The sequence below is a fragment of the Schistocerca nitens genome, chromosome 1 (genome assembly GCF_023898315.1).
Source record: "Schistocerca nitens isolate TAMUIC-IGC-003100 chromosome 1, iqSchNite1.1, whole genome shotgun sequence".
Lineage (NCBI taxonomy): Eukaryota > Metazoa > Arthropoda > Insecta > Orthoptera > Acrididae > Schistocerca > Schistocerca nitens.
This window is the reverse complement of record NC_064614.1, coordinates 834,436,677-834,457,936: the sequence shown is the minus strand read 5'-3', so window position 1 is coordinate 834,457,936 and position 21,260 is coordinate 834,436,677. Positions and strand designations below refer to the sequence as shown.

Below are 21,260 nucleotides of genomic sequence, written 5' to 3'. Positions count from 1 at the left end.
TTATGTTTTTTACATAAATGAACAAAATTTATTCAAAAAAATGACAATGTTTAGAGTAATAAATGTCCTGAAAGTTAAAAGAATGTAAATTTTAATTAAAAAAAGATGATTTCATTGAAAGAGAAGAATTAATTAATTAATCAGAGTGTGATTGGCTATCGAAATAGCTTATTTGCAAACATTTGGTTCGATTTGAACGTCTGGTTGGCTGTGCGATGCTGATGGTTGTTTGGCATTTGTTCGATTATTCGAATTTTTTTCGGTAACCTTTTTTGCCTTCTTGGCTTTATTGCTGGCCTTCTTTGTTTGCTTCGCTAACAGGTTTCACTCAGCTTCTGCCACTTCAGAAATGGTTTCATCTGAGGTAAGGATGGATGTTTGGCCAGGCTTACAGCCGTGTTTTGTTCCTTCTCGAGGCGGCATGCGCATGAACGGATGAATCGATTGCAACGTCTCGTTCAAACTGGATGTCAATGTTGTTACTGTTGAAGCAGCGAGTGGTGGATTCAGTGGAATGTCATCCTCTTGTTAATTACAATCGCCATCATCGACATCCATAGTGAGTTTTTCCAGCGAATGATTGGTTCTTTTGCTCGGCCTAACATCAATATCCTGGAAAATCTGTGGGTTGATCGGCCAAATGCCACTGCACAGAATCCAGCTTTAATGTTGGTTTCCATGGCACTGATTTCCAGTGCTCGGTTCACCATTGCGGGTAAATTGAAAATTTGGATGGGCCGGGTGGGATGCATCTGAAGAAAGTTGAGGCATTGCTGGTTCATCGCTGTTTTGAACAGACCAAATATTGCAACATTGAGTGGTTGCAATTGATGCGAGCAATGGGGCGGAAACAACACCACATGAATCCCATTTGTTCGGCACTATTGCAGTGCTGCTAACGACCAGTGGCTTTCATGGTTATCCATCAATGGCAGCACTGGCTGGTCTGGCGAGCAATGTGTGAAGGCACAGAAATCCCTTAAAAAGTCCAGAAATATTTCGTTCATGATTGATGTGCCCCGCCAATGCAAACTGTTGGGCCGCCATTCAAAAAATGCGCTTGGAAGTGGGCTTGGGGGAAACATGAAATATGGTGGCATCCACATTCCGATGGCTGAGACAGGCAAAAGCACTGTCACCAGTTTCCCCTTCTCGGCTGAAGTGATTTGCCCAACATGTCGGTTGCCACAACGAGCAATCACTCGGACAGACCGATGCCCTGTTGTGACACCCGTTTCATTGACATTACAAATATTGTGTGGACCAAATGAATGTGTGTTCATCACACATCTATAGTTTTCAAAAAATTTGGCCACATTATGTCGATTGAACACACTTGCTCTTGCCAACATTGGTTGCTTCTGGCTTTCGCAGTGAAAGTGTCTGATGCCGTTGCATAAATCCGGAACCAATTTTGTCCTGCTTTCGATTCCCTTTTCCATGAATCACAGACATTGGCTTTTACTTGTGTGGCAAATTCTAATGCTAATGATCTTGATGGTTGCTCGTCAAACCAAGGAAAACAACGGAAGCATGCTTCAAATGGTTCTAAAGCATTTTCTTGTTCTTCGGTCAGCACCTATGAAAAAAGAAGTTGAAAAAGTAAAGAAAAATACAATTAAAAAGGTAAAAAATTTGCTTCGTGTAATAAAACCAATAAGACAAAAGTCAAAAACTTTTGCAATCTTACTGTGCTATGGCCTGCAGAAGCAACATATCATTCAAATTGACTTCAGTACGTTGCATATTCACTTTATTAGTCTGGTGGTGCAACAGCAATGTCAGTCTCTGAATGTTAAAATCAAGAGCGACAGCTCGTCAAGACATTCCCATTTGCATTGCAGTAACTGCTTGGCGAATATCATTTTGATTGAGTTTTGTCATTTTTCATTTGTAATTCCATACCATTTTCCTAAAAATAAACAAAAATTCACTTTGTTTACATAAATAAATAATTCCATACACATAAACGATAAAAAATATGTGGTCGGATTTACCACACCATGCCATTTGTCATTTAACACACATAGAAACAATTTACACAAAAATGATACATACACTGAATTGGACACTAAATGCACTACACAAATCACTTACCATTTGTTTTGTGATCATTTTATTTAATAAGGTAAAGCTAGTGATGCAATTTGCGCAAAAATTAAATTGAAACAATCGAAAACACACTTGTTGTCTTTTGAGTGTCTAAATGTCAAATGTGGCAAAGCTGTCAAGGTGACATTTTCGTTCTTTCGAATGTTCTATATGGTAACACTAATGCGAAATTGCCCCACTTTGCCATTTCTCACAAATAGGGAGCAGTTGGGTTTACCCACCTGGTTGGATTTACCCCATCTTACCCTATACACATAAATATGAACAACATTTAAAAGGGATAATACGATTGCGTTATTTGAAATGTTCTGTGTCTGTATGAATTTTTAGGCTATTGGACTTTTTCTTGTACATTTCAATTGTAGATGCAGGCAGCGGACTTCAAGTGCACCAGTGCATGTCATAAATAAGAAAATCCTCCTTACTTGGTTTCACTTCCCTTGAATGAAAATACTGAAAGGGGGGACATTGATGAAAAACACACACTATTTCAAAAATGCACCAAATCCACAGTTTTGGAGATATGGCACTGAAATTTTGTACCATGCTTTACACAAAAGTAACACATTTAAATATAAAATCCTTTGATTATATATATTCAACTTGTTTTGAATGAAATTTGAAGTTTTATTTTCAGAAAATAATCTATGTTCCTTTTCTCAGAAAGTATTCAACAGATTTTTACAAAAATTTCTCTGTTTCATCTCTTTATATGTTGTAAGCTTCTCTCATGAGGTTTTTGGAATAGGTCAAATAGGAGAATATCCATAATTTTTTAATTATAATTCCACAAGTACAATTTTAAATTCATGCAAAATTCCAAGTATGTCGCCCCATATCTCAGATTGCAATCAGAATTTTGAAATTTGCTCTTGAGACAATGTTTATTAGGTTTACAGAAAAATTTGTACAAAATTTCATAATTCTAGCATTCATAGAATCTGAGGAAAAGGTATATAAACTTTAAAAAACAAACTTTTCAGGAAACGCAATTTAAAGTTCAACCTATCTTTTTTCCTTATGTCACTTCCTCAGAAGGCACTGCATTCGTACTCTGGGTCATCTTTCCCTTCAAGGCTTCTCTTCTGGTTTCTTGTTGTCTGTCTTCTTTCCTTTACCAGATCTTCAACTGACTTTAAAGCTGCAGAGACGCGCTGTAAATCTATTTTTCTCAGGATGTCTTGAGTAAAATTTCCTGTCTTGAAGCCCATTCTTTCTAATACCTTCATCCTCCTGACATTCCCATTGTTAAATACAATAACTGCACCATAAGTTGCAATTCTGACAACTGTAGCAGTTGCAAATGTGTTTTTAGGACATTGTTTCCATATGAGTGGATTTAGAGACTCATTTGGATTTTGGGTTTTGCCATGAACACACTTTTTGTGAAGTGCAGGATCGGCCAAAGATGATCTATAAAACCAAAGAGTATGTATCATCGCCTTCTATGTGTATCCCACATGCGTTTTGTTGAATGTAATACACACAAGCTTTGTTCACTGAGCTGGTACTGAAATGCTTCTTAAAAAGGTGGGCATGGCAGGGAGGCCGCGTCACACTTTTAATTCATTTTCAGGCAATTCGGATGTGATTTCAACATTGAAACTCTGGGAACTTATTGTCCATGAGATGTACTAAGAAATAAAAAAATAAATCAAAAATTGACATTTTTGGTCAATTTCATCAATGTCCCCCCCCTTAATACTGGTATCAAAGTTTTTCTTATTTAAAAACATGTGTGATACAAAACACTCATAGCCCGTCATAATCCAAATGGCACTTCTTAATAGACCTTCTACATACAAGAGAGTGAGAAACAAAATCATGTACAAAAAAAGAATGGTGGTTTTCTTCATTTGCCTGTGCCTTACCACGCATTCATAGTTAATGTCTTTGCCAACACTTATGGTTGATCAGTGTTTCATTTTTTGTTTTTAATAAATTTTAACTTTATGATATCCTACGGCTCTTTCATCATGTACCTTCACAATTGCCTCCAGGCTGTACGTTGACATGTTATGGAGACATACAGTGTTCTTTGCTTGTGCATGTTTACATTTGCCGATAGGGGTTGATGGCCTTTATTTGTCGGCTTCTCTTTTATTTAATGGAGTAGACATGTCAGCTTATCCTATGTGTGTTAGGGTTCTAAAACAAATTAAAAGATGGTATACATAATATGATAGTCTGTTACATATTTGAATTTAGCACGCTAACAATAATGTTCAGTTTGCTTTAGTCTTGCTGCTGGGTTTCACACTTGTGCACTGGCAAATGTGGTGGCAAAGAACTAGTTGCCAATGGTCAGCATGCCAGCTACTACCATGCACGTGCATGCACATGCTTTCTTAGTGTTGATTTCACATTAAGTGTCATACTTTCACCAGACTGTCATATATTGAAGAATTGCCATGGCGTTTGTCTTCTTTATGGGAGCAATGGGTGTTTTTTTTTTTTTTTTTTTTGGTGGGGTTTAAGGGTGCTCAACTACTGAGGTCATTAGCACCCAGTCACTGTTGTTAGAGCACATGGAATCTAGTAAAACTCAAGGGGATGGGGGGACACCACAAAGACCTGACAAAGATTCAGATAAAATAAGTAAAAAGGTTAGATGTCTTTGGACAAGCCAGTCAAAGTTATAAAACGCAGAACACGACCAGCTTCTCAAGCGTCATCAGCTAAAATATCTGGTAAAGTAGATGGCAGGGACAGGACAACACGAGATTGACTAAAGCGGGGACACGACAATAAAACATGGCGCACTGTTAATGCCTGACCACAAGGGCACTGCGGGGCTGGGTCACCGGAGAGCAGGTAGCGGTGGCTAAACCGGGAATGCCCAATCCACAACCTGGTCAGAAGGACCTCCTCTCGCCGAGATGGTCGGGAGGAGGTTGTCCAAGCAGTTGGGAGCGGTTTTACTGCCCGGAGCTTGTTTCCTTGGAGGGATGACCGAGCATCCCACCACAATGACACAAGCCTCTTACAAACATCCCCACAAACGTCAAATGACGGGACACAATGGGAGGCTGGCCGAGGCAGGAGGACTGCAGCCTTGGCTGCAGCATCCGCAGCCTCATTCCCAGGCACTCCTACATGTCCGGGAACCCACAGAAAGCTGACAGGAGAACCATTATCAGCGAAAGAATGGAGGGACTGCTGTATCCGTTGAATCAAGGGATGGACCGGATAGGGAGCTCCAAGGCTCTGAAGAGCACTGAGTGAGTCAGAGCAGAGTACATACGATGAATGGCGGTGGCGGCGGGCATACTGAACGGCCTGATGGAGAGCAAAAAGCTCGGCCGTAAAGCTCGAACATTGGTCGAGGAGCCGGTATTTAAAGGTGGCGGCCCCGACGACAAAGGCACAGCCAACACCATCGTCAGTTTTGGAGCCATCGGTGTAAATAAAGGTGTGACCGGCAAGTCGAGCACGAAGTTCGACAAACCGTGAGCAATACACTGCAGCCGGAGTACCCTCCTTCGGGAGTGAGCTGAGGTCGAGATAAATATGAACCGGAGCCTGGAGCCAAGGTGGTGTCGGGCTCTCACCCTCTCTGAAGGTGGTAGGGAGGGCAAAATCCAATTGTTGAAGCAGGCGACGGAAGCGGACTCCGGGGGGCAGCAGGGCAGACACATACAACCTGTACTGACGGTCGAGAGAATCGGCGAAGAAGGACTGGTAAGAGGGGTGCTCGGGCATAGACAACAGCCGGCAGGCATACCGACACAGCAGTATGTCGCGCCGGTAGGTCAATGGTAATTCGGCAGCTTCAGCGTAAAGACTCTCGACAGGACTAGTGTAGAAGGCTCCGGTCGCAAGACGTAACCCCCGATGGTGGATGGAGTTGAGACAGCGTAAGAGGGATGGCCGAGCAGACGAGCAGACGAAGCTCCCATAATCCAGCTTCGATCGTACTATGGACCGATACAAGCGAAGCAGGACAGTGCGATCCGCTCCCCAAGATGAACCACTAAGAACTCTGAGGACATAAAGGGAATGTGTACAACAGGCAGCCAAATAAGAGATGTGCGGAGACCAACAAAGTTTCCTGTCCAGTGTGAGCCCTAGAAACTTAGTTGTTTCCACGAATGGGAGAACAACGGGACCAAGATGTAAGGATGGTGGAAGGAACGCTTTATATCGCCAAAAGTTGATACAAACCGTCTTCTCTTCAGAGAACCGGAAGCCATTTGCCACGCTCCATGAGTAGAGGCTGTCTAGACAACGCTGAAGGCAGCGCTCCAGGAGGCATGTTCTCTGGGCACTGCAGTAGATCACGAAGTCATTGACAAAGAGAGGGCCTGAGACATTAGGTGGAATGCAATCCATAATTGGATTGATCGCGATGGCAAAAAGGGCTACGCTCAAGACGGAGCCCTGAGGCGCTCCGTTCTCCTGGAGGAAGACGTCGGACAATACGGAACCCACACGTACCCTAAACTTTTGATCCGTTAAAAAGGAATCAATAAAAAGGGGCAGGCGACCGCGTAGGCCCCACCCGTGCATAGTGCGGAGGATACCTCCTCTCCAACAGGTATCATAAGCCTTCTCCAAATCGAAGAACACGGCTACCGTTTGGCGCCTTCGCAAAAAGTTGTTCATGATGAATGTCGACAAGGTCACAAGGTGGTCAACAGCAGAGCGGCGGCGACGAAAGCCGCATTGGACATTAGTAAGTAGCCGTCGAGATTCAAGAATCCAAACTAACCGAGCATGAACCATGCGCTCCATCACCTTACAGACACAGCTTGTAAGAGAAATGGGGCGGTAACTAGAAGGAAGGTGTCTATCCTTCCCGGGTTTGGGTATAGGAACGACGACGGCGTCACGCCAACGCATGGGGACCTGACCTTCGGTCCAGACGCGATTGTAGGTACGGAGAAGGAAGCTTTTGCCCGCCGGAGAAAGGTGTGCCAGCATCTGAACGTGAATGGCATCTGGCCCCGGAGCAGAGGACCGGGACAGTGCAAGCGCACGTTCGAGTTCCCGCATAGTAAAGTGGGCATTATAAGTTTCCAGATTCAGCGAGTGGAAGGAAGGTCGCCGAGCCTCCTCTGCCTCTTTCCTGGGAAGGAAGGCAGGGTGGTAATGGGCGGAGCTTGAAACCTCTGCGAAAAACCGGCCGAAGGTGTTGGAGACAGCCACAGGATCAACGAGGACCGCATTACCTGAGGTCAGGCCAGGTACCGAGGAGTGGGCCTTAATGCCCGACAGCCGGCGCAGGCCACCTCATACGACCGAAGAGGGAGTAAAACTGTTAAAGGAGCTGGTGAAAGAGGCCCAACAAGCTTTTTTGCTGTCTTTGAAGACTCTACGGCATTGCGCTCAGAGTCGTTTGTATCCAATACAATCCGCCAACGTAGGATGGCGGCGAAAGGTGCGTAAAGTACGTCGTCGAGCACGGGTAGCGTCCCTACAAGCCTCGTTCCACCAGGGGACGGAAACACGACGTGAAGAAGAGGTAGTACAAGGAATGGAACGTTCGGCAGCATTGATGATAACAGCCGTGAGGTATTCGACCTGACTGTCACAACTGAGAAAATCGTGGTCCGGAAAGGTCGCCAGGGAGGAGTAAAGTCCCCAGTCAGCTTTCGGTATGTTCCAGCTCGAAGGACGTGGGGATGGGGTGTGGTGCAGGAGACAAACGACACAGGGGAAGTGGTTGCTCGAATAGGTGTCAGAAAGGACATACCACTCGAACCGACGGGCAAGAGTGGTAGAACAGATCGAGAGGTCCAAGTGGGAGTAGGTATGAGTAGAGTCCGAGAGGAAAGTCGGGGCGCTAGTATTGAGGCAGACAAGATTGAGATGGTTGAAGACATCCACCAAGAGTGAGCCTCTTTGACAGGATGCAGGAGAGCCCCAAAGGGGATGATGGGCATTGAAGTCACCAAACAATAAAAACGGCGGGGGAAGCTGAACGATCAGGTTCATCATGTCAGCCCGACTAACAGCAGATGACAATGGAGTGTAGATGGTACAAACTGAAAAAGTAAAAGCAGAAAGAGTAATACGGACAGCTATTGCTTGGAGTGGGGTGGTCAATGGGATGGGATGGTAATAGACATCGTCCCGAACGAGCAACATGACCCCGCCATGAGCTGGGATACCGTCCACAGGGGTGAGGTCATACCGCTCCAAGGTATAGTGGGTAAAGGCAATACGGTCAGTCGGGCGCAACTTGGTTTCCTGGAGACCAAGGACGAGCGGACAGTGCAGGCGGAGGAGCAGTTGTAATTCCTCCCGATTAGATCGAATACCTCTTATGTTCCAATGTAACAAGGCCATCGCTAGTCAAAAAGGGGGGGAACGAGATGGGGGAAGAGCTGGTCACCTCGACGGCCGCGGAGGGCCAGGTTGCGAGGGAACAACGCTACAACCGGCGGGAGGCGAATCCGGTTCCATCCAGTCATCGCCAGCTGCGGCTGCTGTCCCTGGTTGTGTAGGAGGGGCAGCATCATTTGCCAACGAGAGGCCAGCTGAGCACCTGGCAGTAGAGCGTCCCGGCGAAACTGAGGACGGCCGGGAGCAGCGACTCACGGATGGAGCGTTAGACGAAACGCGCCGGGGTGGAGAGGGGGATAGAGACTTCTTCTTGGAGGCCTTCTTGGAACGCCGAGGAGACACAGGGATGGTGGGCTGGACCCGAAAAAGGTCCTCACGCGCGGGGTCCGTTTTGGAACGCCGGACCTCGGAAGCTGGGGTCCGGAACGTTTCCCCGATGGACGCCTGAGAAGAGGATCGCTTCTCAGTCGGCGGGGGGGGGAGGAGGAGGAGGAGGAGGAGGAGGAAGGGTGGCCCCTGGGGCAGAGGGGGCGGGGGCCACGGGGGAGGAGGATTTGGAAGGGAGGGATTTGGGAGGCGGAGGCAGAGACCCCGGATGGGGGGAGGAGGCGGAGGGGGGTGAGGATACCGCGGAAGGAGTGGACACAACTGAGGCAAACGAAGTGGTCAACGGCACGGGATGGAGGCGGTCATACTTCTTCCTGGCCTCAGAATAAGAGAGCCGATCCAAAGTTTTGAGTTCTTGTATCTTCTTCTCCTTCTGATATGCGGGGCAGTCTGAGGATCTATGCGAGTGGATGCCAGGACAATTAATGCACCGAGGTGGTGGGGTGCATGTATGTTCCTCACGAAGAGGACATCAACAATCGCCACAAAGGGGCTCAGCCTCACACCGTGACGACATGTGCCCAAAGCGCAAACACCGAAAACAGCGCATAGGAGGCGGGACGTAAGGTCGCACGTCGCACCGGTAGCACATCACCTTTACCTTCTCTGGGAGAACGTCCCCCTCGAAGGCGAGGATAAAGGCCCCGGTGTCGATGCGACGGTCTTTGGGGCCGCGCTGGACTCGCCGGACAAAATGCACGCCTCGGCGCTCCAGGTTGGCCCCGAGCTCCACATCAGACTGCAGCAGGAGGTCCCGATGAAAAATAACCCCCTGCGTCCTATTTAGTGCCAGATGCGGGACAATGGACACTGGGATGTCCCCTAGGCGGTCGCACGCCTGGAGCGCCGCCAACTGTGTGGCGGAGGTGGTCTTTATAAGAACGGACCCTGAACGCATCTTACTGAGACCCTGGATTTCCCCGAAGATGTCCTCAATGTGCTGAACAAAGAACATGGGCTTGGAGGTGGCGAACGTCCCCCCATCGGTTCGAGAACAAACCAAATAGCGGGGGAAGTACTTCGCCCCAAGCCGGCGGGCCTGTCACTCCTCCCAGGGAGTCGCCAAGGGGGAAATGGCAGGAGAACCAGAACTAGAAACAGTACCTTTCCTTTTGAAAGACTTGGCCGCAGAGCGACCTGATACGTGTTGACGTTTCATCTGCGAAACGTCCGCCCCAATACCACCCACTCTGACCAGAGGTCTCCCCACGGGCGCCACCCAGCCTCAGCAAGGGCCACCTGGCAGGATGACTGTTGCCGGGAGTCCTGATGCCCCAAGGAGACGGGCATCTACTCCTTGGCCGACGTGGGGAGGGTGCAGCTCAGGTATCGGCAGTACGATCCCTGTGTTGTCAGGGGGCTACAACCTAAAGGGTACATGACGACCCCACCACAACGGGCTGGCTACCGTGCTGGATTTCTGGTGCCATGGAAAGTCCATCATGATCGTAGGTGCAGATGGGGATGCACTATGGGCGTAACTTGTACAACCCATCAGGCGTTTAGGCCCAATTTGAGGAATAGTGGGTATGGTTACAACGCCGGTACAATGCTGAGTGCCAAGGTCTTAGTGCACTGAGGACCAGTGGTACACCACGTAAGGCGTCCTTCCCCAAAAGGCTCGTACTTCTGTAGAACTTTGAAAAATGGAGGTCAAACCCCAAGGGGGACCATCACATGGAAGGCTGAAACGGTTGAAACTCCTTTTAGTCGCCTCTTACGAAAGGCAGGAATACCTCGGGCCTATTCTTACCCCGGACCTGCAGGGGGGGCAATGGGTGTGGGCTCACTGTTCAAAATCTGACACTGTGGCAGAAGATCTCCATTTTTATGGCTTGAACGTCATTATTACCCACTGTATTCACATTTTCAGCAGAGAGAACCCCAACCAACAGCATCCGTCGATGAGGTAAGTACCAGCTCGAACTACTATAGTTCACTTATTAATGTGTCAAGTGTTGTGAGCCACAATACTCAGAAATTATTTCGTTGCTTGCACACACATGTTCATGTCACCACACTTGACCATCCACTTGTTGAAAGACACCTATAACCATCCAAAAAATAGTATAAATTGTTTGTCTTTAAAGTTCATTTCTTTATATTGAGTTTGGTTTCCAATGAAAATTCATGCAAGTATTGAGTTACAGCAATATACCTAACATTATAGCTTATACCTATAGCTGACATTCCATCCATTGCTCATACTACGAACGTAAATTTCTTAAGTTTTAAAAGTCATAAAATTTCCCATTAACTGGGTTGTGTTTTCACAGTTTGTTTGTTAGCTTCAACTTATCTTCAGTCACAACACATATACAAATTCATTACATACACATTATCATGATATATTTATGCTTCATTATATAGATGGGCTTTTATCACTTCTACATCTACATCCATACTCCGCAAGCCACCTGACGGTGTGTGGTGGAGGGTACCCTGAGTACCTCTATCGGTTCTCCCTTCTATTCCAGACTCATATTGTTCGTGGAAAGAAGGATTGTCGGTATGCTTCTGTGTGGGCTCTAATCTCTCTGATTTTATCCTCATGGTCTCTTCGCGAGATGTACGTAGGAGGGGGCAATATACTGCTTGACTCTTCGGTGAAGGTATGTTCTCAAAACTTTAACAAAAGCCCGTACCGAGCTACTGAGCATCTCTCCTGCAGAGTCTTCCACTGGAGTTTATCTATTATCTCCGTAACGCTTTCGCGATTACTAAATGATCCTGTAACGAAGCACGCTGCTCTCCGTTGGATCTTCTCTATCTCCTCTATCAACCCCACCTGGTACGGATCCCACATCACTGAGCAGCACTCAAGCAGTGGGCGAACAAGCGTACTGTAACCTACTTCCTTTGTTTTCGGATTGCATTTCCTTAGGATTCTTCCAATGAATCTCAGTCTGGCATCTGCTTTACCGACGATCAGCTTTATACGATCATTCATTTTAAATCACTCCTAATGCGTACTCCCAGATAATTTATGGAATTAACTGCTTCCAGTTGCTGACCTGCTATTTTGTAGCTAAATGATAAGGGATCTATCTTTCTATGTATCCGCAGCACATTACACTTGTCTACATTGAGATTCAATTGCCATTCCCTGCACCATGCGTCAATTCGCTGCAGATCCTCCTGCATTTCAGTACAATTTTCCATTGTTACAACTTCTCGATATACCACAGCATCATCTGCAAAAAGCGTCAGTGAACTTCCGATGTCATCCACAAGGTCATTTATGTATATCGTGAATAGCAACGGTCCTATGATACTCCCCTGCGACACACCTGAAATCACTCTTACTTCGGAAGACTACTCCCCATTGAGAATGGCATGCTGTGTTCTGTTATCTAGGAACTCTTCAATCCAATCACACAATTGGTATGATAGTCCATATGCTCTTACTTTGTTCATTAAATGACTGTGGGGAACTGTATCGAATGCCTTGCGGAAATCAAGAAACACGGCACCTCCCTGTGAACCCGTGTCTATGGCCCCCCGAGTCTCGTGGACGAATAGTGCAAGCTGGGTTTCACACGACCATCTTTTTCGAAACCCATGCTGATTCCTACAGAGTAGATTTCTAGTCTCCAGAAAAGTCATTATACTCGAACATACGTGTTCCAAAATTCTACAACTGATTGACGTTAGAGATATAGGTCTATAGTTCTGCACATCTGTTCGACATCCCTTTGTGAAAATGGGGATGACCTGTGCCCTTTTCCAATGCTTTGGAACGTTACGCTTTTCTAGAGACCTACGGTACACCAGTGCAAGAAGGGGGGCAAGTTCCTTCGCGTACTCTGTGTAAAATCGAACTGGTATCCCATCAGGTCCAGCGGCCTTTCCTCTTTTGAGCGATTTTAATTGTTTCTCTATCCCTCTGTCGTCTATTTCGATATCTACCGTTTTGTCATCTGTACGACAATCTAGAGAAGGAACTACAGTGCAGTCTTCCTCTGTGAAACAGCTTTGGAAAAATACATTTAGTATTTCAGCCTTTAGTCTGTCATCCTCTGTTTCAGTACCATTTTGGTCACAGAGTGTCTGGACATTTTGTTTCGATCCACCTACTGTTTTGACATAAGACCAAAATTTCTTAGGATTTTCTGAAAGGTACATAGAACTTTACTTTCGAATTCATTGAACGCCTCTCGCATAGCCCTCCTCACACTACATTTTGCTTTGCGTAATTTTTGTTTGTCTGCAAGACTTTGGCTATGTTTATGTTTGTTGTGAAGTTCCCTTTGCTTCCGCAGCAGTTTCCTAATTCGGTTGTTGTACCATGGTGGCTCTTTTCCATCTCTTACGATCTTGCTTGGAACATACTCATCTAACGCATATTGTACGATGGTTTTGAACTTTGTCCACTGATCCTCAACACTATCTGTAATTGAGACAAAACTTTTGTGTTGAGCCATCAAGTACTCTGAAATCTGCTTTTTGTCACTTTTGATAAACAGAAAAATCTTCCTACCGTTTTTAATATTTCTATTTATGGCTCAAATCATCGATGCCGTAACCGCTTTATGATCGCTGATTCCCTGTTCTGTGTTAACTGTTTCAAATAGTTCGGGTCTGTTTGTCACCAGAAGGTCTAATATGTTATCGCCATGAGTTGGTTCTCTGTTTAACTGCTCAAGGTAGTTTTCAGATAAAGCACTTGAAAAAATTTCACTGGATTCTTTGTCCCTGCCACCCGTTATGAACGTTTGAGTCTCCCAGTCTATATCCACCCAGAACTATAACATGGTGGGGAAATCTACTCGAAATATTTTCCAAATTATCCTTCAGGTGTTCAGCCACAACAGCAGTTGAGCCAGGGGGCCTATAGAGACATCCAATTACCATGTCTGAGCTTGCTTTAACCGTGATTTTCACCCAAATCATTTCACATTTTGGATCTCCGTCAATTTCCTTCGATATTATTGCACTTCTTAAACACGCCTCCCCCTTCACTGTCCAGCCTGTCTCTGCGGTATACATTCCAATCTGAGTTTAGGGTTTCATTACTGTTTACGTCCGGTTTCAGCCAACTTACTGTCCCTAGTACTATATTGGCGTTGTGACCGTTTATTAATGAGAGCAGTTCTGGGACCTTTCTATAGACGCTCCTGCAGTTTACTATTAGCACATTAATATTGTTATTCCCTGTTGCATTTTGCCTACTCCTACCTTGCTGCGTCTCAGGAGGCGCCTTGTCGGGCCTAGGGAGGGAATTCTCTAACCTAAAAAACCCCCATGTGCACTCCACATGTACTCCGCTACCCTTGTAGCCGCTTCCGGCGTGTAGTGCACACCTGACCTATTCAGGGGGACCCTACATTTCTCCACCCGATAGCGGAGGTCGAGAAATTTGCACCCCAGATCTCCGCAGAATCTTCTGAGCCTCTGGTTTAAGCCTTCCACTTGGCTCCAAACCAGAGGACCGCTATCGGTTCTGGGAACGATACTACAAATAGTTAGCTCTGATTCCACCCCGCGAGCGAGGCTTTCCGCCTTCACCAATTCCGCCAACCGCCTGTACGAACTGAGGATGACCTCTGAACCCAGGCGGCAGGAGTCACTGGTGCCGACATGAGCAACAATTTGCAGTCGGGTGCACCCAGTGCTCTCTATCGCCGCTGGCAGGGCCTCCTCCACATCTCGGATGAGAAAACAGACAGAGTGAACAACTGGCCTTCTTCCACGACCTTTCCGCTATTTCCTTAAGGGGCTCCATCACCCGCCTAACGTTGGAGCTCCCAATAACTAATAAACCACTCCCCCCCATGTGCCTGCTCGGACCTTGCTGAAGGAGCAGCCCCACGTCCACTCACAGGCAGAGCGGGCGATGCCACACGGCAAACCTCCACATTTACCCTCCGCCCCGTGCGCCGCGAACGCCGCTGAACCCGCCACTCCCCTTGGGGAGAGGGTGGCCCAACCGCGCCCTGTACCTGCGAAGATGTCTCAACAGCAGGGACAGTGGGTGAAGCATGTAACACCTGGGGTGTACCATGCGACGCCCTAGACTCCCCACCGCCGCTCCACTCAGAGGCAGCAGCCTGAAGACGGCTGACCGCAGCACTTACGGGAGCACATTTCTTACTTAGGTAGAGGATGAAGAAAAACATTGGAAAGAGGACTAAAACATTACGCACTGATGGCCTAGCTATGCTTGGTGCCACCTCCTTGGTTTGGGAGAGAAATACTCATCTACTGATTCAAAGATTTATGAGGAAATGTTACTCATACAGCCATGGACTAGCTGCCAAGGAACTTTTGTTTCATGGAAATAATGTGTACTGACTAATCATTCATGTAGTATCATGTTGTTTCTTTATGTGTTAGTGCTATTTACTTCAATTCACGTGTAGCTAAGTGTGAAATATGATGTTTTAACCATCATAGACTTATCTTTCTCAAATACCTGGAAACATCACTATTCAAGCTTTCATGCAACATGATAAAAATTAATTGGTTTTTGGAAAATCACATGCTTAAATGTTTATGTGTACTCTGCAGCGAATAGGTACTGATAATTGTCACGGAGACACACTGCGACAATGAATACTCAATTTTGCGTTTATCTTATGACCTTTTTATAAATATCCTTAAAACTAAATTGTTTACTCGAGGTGTGGGCCATTTCTTTATTTGGCACTGGTTTCACTTCACTTGAATAAAAAATACTTAATACCGGTATCAAAGTTTTTCTTATTTCGAAACATATGTGATACAAAACACTCATGGCCCGTCACATTCTGAAATGTACTTCTTAACAGACCTTCTACATACAAGAGAGTGAGAAACAAAATCATGTACAAAAAAATGAATCATGGTTTTTTTCATTTGTCTACACCTTACCGCGCATTCTAAATTAACGTCTTTGTCAACACTTATGGTTGATTGGTGTTTCATTTTTTGTTTTTAATAAATTTTAACTTTTTGATAGCCTAGGGGCCTTTCATCATGTCATCACATTCTGTCCCTGTGACCAACTACAATACATCTGCACTGACTACAGCATTTCACAACACTGATGTTTGTAACTTCCATGCCAGCTGCACTGTGCTTGTTCCCACATGAGAATGAATGACTCACCAGTCAAAACTGAACTGGCAGCCAGTAGTGCAATAAACAGGGTGATGATAAAACCCCCACCATTCTGGCATCATAATCCTCTATTATAGTTTGCCCAGGTAGAAAGTCAGATTGTCTTTGCACGAATATCGATAGACAACACTAAACACAGCTATGTGGCTGCAGTGCCCATGGAGGGTCTAGCAGCAGAAGTCCAAGATATTCTAGCCATGCCACCACATACCACAGGGTATGCATCAATTAAAAATGCATTTGTCACATGCTCTTTGCAATCAGAAGCAACAAAACTAGAGAAGCTATTGCACACTGAGGAGCTCGGAGACAGAACTTCATCACAACTCCTAAAACATTTACGCACATTGGCTAGTAACACTGTAGGCGATGATGTGCACAGCATATGTAGTTTCCCAATTGTCATCAGTCACCCAAAAAATTCTCACGGTGTTGCAGACAATTTAAATGAATAGTCGCAAATGGCTGAGAGGATAATTGCAATGTAGCCTGCGTCAAGTGTCTCAATACTGATGCCACGACAAGAAAATGTGCCCACAGTGATGCTAGCCACCCTGCCCTGACCACATAGATAAATGCATTACAAACAATGCACAACCATCAATGGCCATGCTGCCGACAGTCACGAGATGGTAATCAACTGCTGTCAGCAAAGAACTTATGTTGGTATCACAGGAAGTCTGGTAATGATGTGCGAACCTGTACACCACTTTTCAAGTGGAAGTATGAATCAGACACCATAGTAGAGACAACATCTATTGCAAACACATGTCAACATTTTGTAATGGACTGTGATAGGAAACTACAATATCTGATTTGTACAGGGGCAGAAGTGTCAGTATATGCAGCAAACTACCTACCACACAATCGAGTAACATTATTCCTTAACCTGGGGATACACTACATGTTTGGATGGCAAATTACAGTGGCAGATATATCATAGCCTGCTATTGGAGCAGATATTTTGTCCTTCTGTGACTTACTGCCAGATGTGTGATTTCAGCAATTAACAGATTTGACTACTAATCTGCATACACTAGGTAAAGTCTATTGCATCACCCTATTATCGGTACACATTATTACAGGCAATACACTGTACATATGGTTGCTGGAAGGGTACTCTGAGATCACTCAGCAGTCGCTTGCTCTCCCACCAGTTAAGCACACAACCGTTCACAACATTTTGACCATACCAGTGCCACCACCTCACATTCAACCTAGATGTTTGATGTCTGAAATGCTAAAAGTGGTAAAACAGGAATTTTACAGCGTGCTATCACTGGATATCTGCAGGATTTCTAATAGCAGTTGGGCAGCCCCGATTCACGTCACCCCTGTGGTGACTATCATCAAGTCAATGCAAGGACCATCCCAGACTGGTCCCACACAAAGGAGACTTTTCTGGTAAGACAATATATTCCACCACTGACCTAGCGCGAGCATATTATCAGATCCCTGTAGCTACAAGAAGACATTCCCAAACCAGCTGTGACGACATCATTTTACTTATTTGAATTCACCACAATGCCATTCAGACTGTGTAACACAGCTCAGATCTTCCAGCTCTTTAAGGATGATGTGACAAATGATTTAGATTTTTGCTATGTGTGCATTGATGATATATTGGTGATGTCCAAATCAAAACAGCAGTACTTACGGCATTTGACAAGTGTTTGTCGGTATACCCACAAGAGGGCTAGTAACCAATCCTGCCAAGTGTGCTTTTAGTGAGAAAGAGGTGTACTTTCCAGGATATTTGGTGAACACACAGGGTATTTGACCGACACAGAAAAAAGTAGAGGCCATAAGAAAATATCCCCAGCATATCATGCATGCTGAAAAAACTCCTTACAGGTGTACTGAACCTGAACCACAGAATGCATTGGCCCAGTGAGGCAGACATTGCATTTCAGGTTGAGAAAACAACTATAACAGAGGCTGCCCAATCAGAATAACAGGTTGCGCATGGCCCACTTGTGTTCATGGTTGTTGCTTCATCCACTGCCACTGGTGTTGCACTTCAGCAACAGACTGATCAGTATTGTCAGCCCATTGCATTCTACAGTCTTAAACTGTTGCCATCTCAGCAACATTGGGCAACCGTGCACTGTACATCGCTTATACTACAGTTAAAAAATCCCGACACACATTTAGAAGGGCAGCTGTTCTCCATCAATATGGATCATAAGCCTCTTACCTATACCTTTAAGGTAACACCAGAGAAAGCAGCTGTTGTGCTTAAATTATATCAGCAAGTTCACAACCAGTATTGTGTCCATGGAAGGGAAGCTAAATGTTCCAACCAAAACAATTTCATGTGTTGAAACAGTGAATATGGCAGCAAATGGCACTGCACGTGTAAGCAGTGAGAAATGCCATTATTACAAGTGATAATGATTTGTATGATTTATTGCAACGATCAAAAGGACTGAGGTTATAGCCCATGACATTGCCTGAAACAAACATAGAGTTACATTGTGATGCAGCAGAAGGAAAGAAATGGCAATTTGTGCCATAGCAATTTAGCATCAGTGGAAAATCTGGCATACCTGAGAGTAAGGGGCACAGTCAGATTAGTCAAACAGAACTTCATAACGCCAGGTATGCACACATACTGCAGAACATTTGTGAAGCATTGCATGGAATGCCAGAGGAATAAAATCATGTGGCACATCATAGCACCTTTAGGCACATTTCTACTGCCAAATCAGTGTTTTGAACGTGTGCATGGTGACACTGTTGACTCACTCACAGCATTGGAAGGCTACAGTTATTGCTTCAAGGTGGTAGACATGTTCACCAGGTATCTTGAGGTATTTCCAATGAAGGACATCATGGTAGAAACTATACTGCAAACATTATTTTGTGGCCTGCTTGCCCAGTTCAGAGTCCCACTGAAAATTACCGTCAATCAGGGATGGCAATTTGAAGCTGATATCTTCAGAGCATTGACCATGTTATTAGGCACAAAGTGCATATGCACCACAGCTTACAACCCAAATCAAATAGTATAGTTAAGCATCTTCATCAGCAGTTAAAAGCAGCACTGGACACAGACACTGTCATCCTTTTAGGTCTGTAAACATCATTTAAGAGTGAGCTGAAGAGCACAGCAGGGGAACTGGTATATGGATAAATGTTAAACTTACCTGGAGAGCTTTTGCACAGCATGGCAGGTGACACAATCATCTCCTCAGATTTCGCCACCTGAGACTGACAATGCCTATAAAATAGCTGGAAAGACACTTATTCATTTTTACAGAGCTAGGCAAGAGCATGCATGTGCTCTTACACAATGATAAAGTGCATAAGCTATTATGAACGATGTACCATATTGTAGTCAGTAGAGGCAGCAATACTTTCTGCATAATGATCAGTGGTACACCCACCATGGTCACTTTGGATTGAATCAAACCAGCTTTTCTGGATGCAACAGACATTACAATGACAATGGTATGCAAACCAGAGAAGACAGAAGATTCAGCAACAAGAGAGTTCCTGTACCTCACGAACACCAGGCACTGCAATGCTGAGACTGATGTTGAGTATTACTACCCCGCTCCCCATCAAAACTTCTGACTCACATGTTGCACCACCTGGTTTAAAAAAAAAGTACTTATGTGGGTTGTATGGCACGTTTAATTCAATCTCTGCTTTCCTTAGTGCTAAACGAGGCAGTCATGTAGTGGCCTGCTCTGATATTCTGCCCTGAAAATGTCCAGTGGTGTGTTAATGTTCAGTGTGGCGGCAGTTTCAAGCTATATTGATGTAGTTGCTCTTTGGTTTACTTCTCTGTTTTTTATTCCATGCTTTGCATTGTGCATGCATTCATGTTTGTATAAATGCAAGCTGTTATCGAGTAAACATGGGAGTAAGTACCTCGTTTTCTCCGATACGCACATGCTACCAAAAGAATCTTCACTATAAAGATATCAACAGTTGCATAGATGAGAGCATTGAAGAAAACTCCAAATGCAGCACATTTCTTGGAATAATAATCAATGAAAATGTAAATTTTGATAACACATTACATACATAAATGGAAAAATCAGCTCAAACCTACATGTGCTGCACGAACTTGGCTACCTGAGACACACAAATATGATGAAACTGATGTACTATGCACTAATCCATTCAAGAATAAGTTATGGCAGAGATTTATGGGGAGTTACCTCCAAAATAAACATTAATAGAGCATTCAAATTACAAAAAATAGTAATGAGATTTATAGCTAACCTTAAATGGAAAGAATCATGTAGGCCCGAATTTACCTAACACAACCCAACCTATACTTATACAAACTCCTGTGCTAGATAATTCAAATATGCCCCAGACACTGGATAACAGGACACAATGTATCCATGACAAGGAAACAGAACCTCTTTCATGAGCCCATACAACATAAAACAAAAATCATCATATGCAGGACCAGATGCTCTTAAAAAGCTCCCTTCAAACTCAAGACAGAACAACAACAAAAATATTTTATAAAATTCCTCGAAGATTATCTGATAGAAAACTGTTGCTATTTTAATGTATTTTATTGTATTGTATGGAAGTGGGGACCAAGAAACGACGGAGAGGCTTTGTCCCCTCTGTAGCCCACAGTGCTATACAACCCCACAATAGGCTACAGCTGTCCACTCACCCCACCGCTGTCCCACACCGAACCCAGGGTTATTGTGCAGTCTGGCCCCCAGTGGATCCCCCAGGATCATCTCACACGAGACGAGTGTAGCCCCACTGTTCGTGTGGTAGAGTAATTATGGTGCACGTGTACGCTGAGAAACAGTTTGCACAGCAATCGTCAACATAGTGTAACTGAGGCGGAATAAGGGAACCAACCTGCATTCACCAAGGCAGATGGAAAACCGTTTTAAAAACCATCCACAGACTGGCCAGCACACCGTAACTTGACACTAATCTGTCGGGCTGATTTGTGCCAGGGATCGGCACACCTTCCCACCTGGAAAGCAGTGCGTTGGACCACATGGCTAACCAAGCAGGCATTAATGATCGGTTTAATAGTAAGACAAACTGCAACACAACTTCTGTACCAAAAAGAAAATTTTCTTACATGTTCAAGAATGATGTAAACAATAAATATAATTTACCATGAAATACGCCTGGAATATTAGAGTAAAAGATCATAATTTGCTAAATACCTCATAGAAAATTCATACTCAGTGCATGTAATACAATTTTACCTGATCCATACAATGTATTTTGTCAACAAATCCAATCATTTTTATGGTATGTTGACCCTCAGGGGTATTTTCCTGTTCTGAAGCACTATTGCCACCGATTTCACTGAGTACTTTATGTTTCTTTTTAGCACTATCACATTTCCATCCTAATGAACTTTTAGTTTC

The 21,260-nt window shown here is 44.7% G+C and overlaps 1 long non-coding RNA gene across 2 annotated transcripts; it reads right to left on the bottom strand.

The window, feature by feature from the left end:
- LOC126237174 (uncharacterized) lies at positions 1–21,145 on the bottom strand. 2 transcript variants are annotated; one of them, XR_007545050.1, is made up of 3 exons: positions 20,734–21,145; positions 1,691–1,912; positions 1–1,579 (listed from the first exon to the last, which is right to left on the bottom strand). It is a non-coding gene; the product is annotated as an uncharacterized LOC126237174 (long non-coding RNA). The 2 variants fall into 2 exon arrangements; XR_007545049.1 differs by lacking the exon at positions 20,734–21,145 and having other exon boundaries at positions 1,691–4,445.
- Between the last annotated feature and the right edge of the window lie 115 nt (positions 21,146–21,260).